A 4,552-nucleotide genomic window follows, 5' to 3' on the forward strand; every position below is an offset into this window, starting at 1 on the left:
CCTGCTCCCGGCTCTGTAGCCTCGCAGGAGGAGGTGGAGAAAGGAGGAGGAGGAGACAAAGACGCCAGGGAGGCGAAGAGCCGCTCGCCCAGACGCAATCGGCTCCGTCGCTAGAGGGGAATCGCCTCCAAACCCGGGCTGGGGAGGAGGGAGGAGGGGCGAGGCGGCCGGGGACTGGAAAGGAAGCACGGAATTAACGTGACAGCCAGAGCCTTGCCGTCGCCTCGCCGGCGCTGACCTCTCGCCTCCGGGCTGGGGGGTCCGGGAGGGAGACAGCGGCGGGGGCTGAGCAGCAGCTGCCCTGGAGCACAGGCGAGGCAGGAGTCCGGCTCCCACCGCCGCTCTCGCCTTCCTTCCTCACTCCCCTTGCACGGCTCCGCTTGCAGGATGCCGTGGCCCCATTCCTTCTGTTTTTCCAACTACTGAGATCGGAGCTGAATTTAGCTGGTAGCAGAAGCAAAACGTGGTGATGGGTGGATCGCCTTCAGCGGGGGAAAAACGGGTGCTGAAAATCAGTTGGACAAAGGATTGCTTGCCCAGCGCGGTGCTTGGGAGGGAGGCTGGATCAGGTGGGACTCCTGCCCCCACAAGACTCCCTCGCCAGACCTCAGACTTGAGTTTCCCCTGCAGTTCTTGGAGCCCAAAGTTTTGGGGGGTTGAGTTGTGGCCTCTGATCCTCACCCTCAACCAATCCAGCTTCCCAAAGCGTAAGAAGCTCGAGTTCATCCTCCCTTTCCCTTCCAGGGTTGCCTTGAATGTGCAGCGGAAATCGTGTCGATAGGCCCCTTCAGAAAGTGCGTGTATGTGTTTTAAGAGGAAGACAAATTGTTAGCTTTAGTAGTGATGCGCTTATTTCATGATTTTAACTATTTATCAGATCTGCACCAGGAACCAACTGGGGGCGGAGGAACCTGCCTCCCCAGCCTCTACAAACACCTTCTTCTTTTTAAAGCCCGTTTCCATTCCTACCCGCGCCACCCCAGGCAGAATCAAGCTTTCCCTTCTTCTCTTTGTCGCCACAGAGTTGTATTTGCCAGTTGCTTGCAGAACTTACATGTTTGTAGATTTGTATCTCTGCACTTACCTGTGAGTGTTCCCTCTGTTTTTTGTTTATTTTTTCCACTACAACATCCAGTAGTATTTTGTATCTACTGGGTACTCCAGGAATGCTTAGCCAACTGAAGGTCATTTTCTCCTTCAAGATGAGCTCAATTTCAACATCCCTATAATTAAAGAGACTCAGGGAATGAAACTTTCAAGAGTGTGTGTGTGTGTGTGTGTGTGTGCGTGTGCGCGCGCGCGTGTGTGTGTGTGTTGGGGGGGCACATACAGTTACATTCACAGCCCCTTTGCTGGAAAGATAAAACGATTTAATTCATTGTTGTCGCTAATCTTCTTCCAATGACTCCTCCCTACCTCTGTCTGCTGAATTTTCAAAGGCTGAAGAAAACCAAGCTGTTGAGCACCTGCGTGGAACAGAAGATGGGAGATGGACAATCAGCTGCCAGCACCTACAGCAAGCCCATTCCAGGTGGAGAACGACCAAAACATCTTCATCATTTCATGATCTGTGTCAAGTATGTTGAAAGCCTGCCAAAGTTTCTTCATTTCCAAGGAGGCTGTCTTATCCTGGATGCATTTTAGAAGTCTGAGCCATGTTTCATTGCCGAGAGGCGAAGAAATTTGCTTTGAAGTTAGTCTAAGGATAGTTTACATTGTTGTTTTCTGCCTCACAGAAAGATACCCCACATCATGAATGCTCTATGAAAAAGGTCTATAATGTAAGAGGTTAGACTAAATGACTCCCAATATACCTTCTAGTTTTAGATTTTGTGATACTGTGATTTGAAAGACCGTGTTTTGAAGTGTTTTTGTTTTTTGAGTCAGGGTCTCACTTTGTTGCCTAGATTGGAGTGCTGTGGCATAATCATAACTCACTGCGGCCTTGAACTCCTGGGCTCAAGGGATTCCTCTTCTTCAGCCTCCCAAGTAGCTTGTTCGTTTGTAGAGACAGAGGTCTCACTATGTTGACTAGGCTGATCTTGAACTCCTGGGCTCAAGTGATCCTCCCACCTGAGCCTCCTAAAGTGCTGGGATTATAGGCATGAACCACTGCTCCTGGCCACGTCTTTTTTTAAATGAGATTTTAGGACCCAGACATAGGTACATTTGGATAGCGGGTATATAATTTGGTATGATTTTTCTGTAAGGATATTTGGTGTTACTCAAAAGATAAAGTTTATGCATGCCATTGCCCCAATGGGGATGGGGGTCTCTAATTCTAGTAATTCGTCCTCATGAATAATCAAGGATATACAAGATTTGCCTATAAGGATATTCACTGCAGTGTGGTTTTCACTACTGGAGAATTGAAAGGAAACAAAATTAAACTTAAATGTCTAGGAAGAGAGGAATGGTGAAATATTGTGTAAATCTATGCAATGGAATATTTTTCAGATATTAAACTGTTGCAGGTGAATAACGTTATGAATTATATTTTTATAATATAGCGTTATTTGAAAATTTCAAATGCAGAAGGTGATATATAGAAGAGCAAAAATTAAAATCTGTAGTTAAAAAGTCTGGGTTTGAAAGCAGGCATTTCTACTTGCTGGCTACTTGATCTTGGACCTGAACCTCCAATATATCAACTGTATAATTGGCTTGATGTTACTTATATTGCAGTGTTGTTGTGTATTATCTGGGACAGCATTTATGAAGCACTGAGCGTGGTGCTTAGTACATAGTAAAATCACAGTATAGTTTTCTTTGGTAATCATTAGAACTATAAAAGTGAATTTAAGGCATATTTTCTGGTATTATATATACCAGACATATTATACATATATTTGGACTCAGGTCTACAGTAATATATACTCCAGTATTAACAGTGGCTATCTATCCCCGTTGGTACTGGGACTTTGAGTGTCTTTAAAAACCGTGTATAGTAATCATAAAGTAAATATTATATAGTAAAAAGCAGTGGAGTTTGTTTTTCATCTAGTTGTCTTTTAATTAAAATAACAAAACATTTCTAATTATTGACACAGGAAACCTCTGGACTCGGATGCTTTTGCTTTAGTGGATTCATCAACAGGTCGTCAACATGACTTGCTGACTGTTGGTCTTACCCGTGTTATAAAAAGGATAAATGACAAGGCATGGAGTTTGTCACCTCCTATATAAACTTAGATTTATTTTGTAGCAACCAGGAATCACGTCCAGCAAAATATGCTATTTAATATAAGGAGCTGATTGGCAGCTACTCTTGCCTTGTCTTGGTAGCCAATAAAGAGAGCGGGGAGCATCAGAAACTATATTTGTAACTTTTAATTAGTGAATGAGAAAAGGAAGCCTATTATTGAAAGGCCATGACCTTCACATTTGTGTAGTGACCCCTCTGAGTCAGAGGTGGATCTTTTGCAAAAGTTGTCTGTGTATATTTAAAATGCTGCAGAAATGCCAGGCTCGGTGGCTCAGCCTGTAATCCCAGCACTTTGGGAGACTGAGGCTAGTGGATTACCTAAGCCCACAAGTTCGAGACCAACCCAGGCAACTTGGCGAGACCTCATCTCTACAATAACTAGTAAATTAGCCAGGAGTGGTAGTAAACGCCTGTAGTTCCGGCTACTTGGAAGACTGAGGTAGAAGGATCACTGGAGCCTAGTGAATCGACACTGGGGTGGTTGTGAGTGTGCCACTGCACTCCAGCCTGGGCGACAGAGTGAGACTCCAACTTAAAAAAAAATTACAGAAATACAGAAAGGAATATGATTTATTGACATTTTTAGCTTAACTTTCCTTAGGAATAGGAGCACATCATTTCAAAATCAATATGTTCCAGAAAATTTTGCATATGAAGGGAATTCTTTGAATTTTAAATTGTATTCTCTCTTTGAAACTCTTTACAGAAATGGAAACACATTCCTCTGAGCCCAGGAAATGAGTTTCTGAAATCTAAATAGTTGGAGTGCCCGAAACTCTGCCGTCTAATGGATAAATGGGATCACGACATGAAGATGTTATTATTATGAATCCTTTGTGGAAGGTGTTTCAGTTAACTATTCTTTATAACAAACCACCCTAAAACTTCTTGGCTTAAAATAATGGTAATCATTTATTTAGCCCGGTCTAGGATTTGGACAAGACTCACTGAGGAAGGCTCACCTCTATCTCCCCCAGTGTCAGCTTGGGGCCCCTTGACTCAGAACTGGAGGATCCACTTTCCAGATAGCTCACTCACATGCCGGACAGGTTGGGTTCTGGTTGTTGACTAAATACTCAACAGGTGCTGAGAGCCAGGGACCTAAGTTTCTCTTCACATAGGGCTCTCCATGTGCATGTTTTGTTATGGGTTCTCATCAACTTCCTTAACCAAAGGGTGTTGGATTCACCAAGGGAACCCCAGTAGGGATCAGACCTCCTATGGATTATTATTATTTTTTTTGAGTTGGAGTCTCACTCTGTCACCCAGACTGGAGTGCAGTGGCCATTCCCGGCCATCGCAGCCTCGACCTGCTGGGCTCTGGCGATCCTTCCGCCTCAGCCTTCC

This window comes from Carlito syrichta, unplaced genomic scaffold (genome assembly GCF_000164805.1).
Source record: "Carlito syrichta isolate Samal-C Ts95f unplaced genomic scaffold, Tarsius_syrichta-2.0.1 Scaffold314743, whole genome shotgun sequence".
NCBI lineage: Eukaryota > Metazoa > Chordata > Mammalia > Primates > Tarsiidae > Carlito > Carlito syrichta.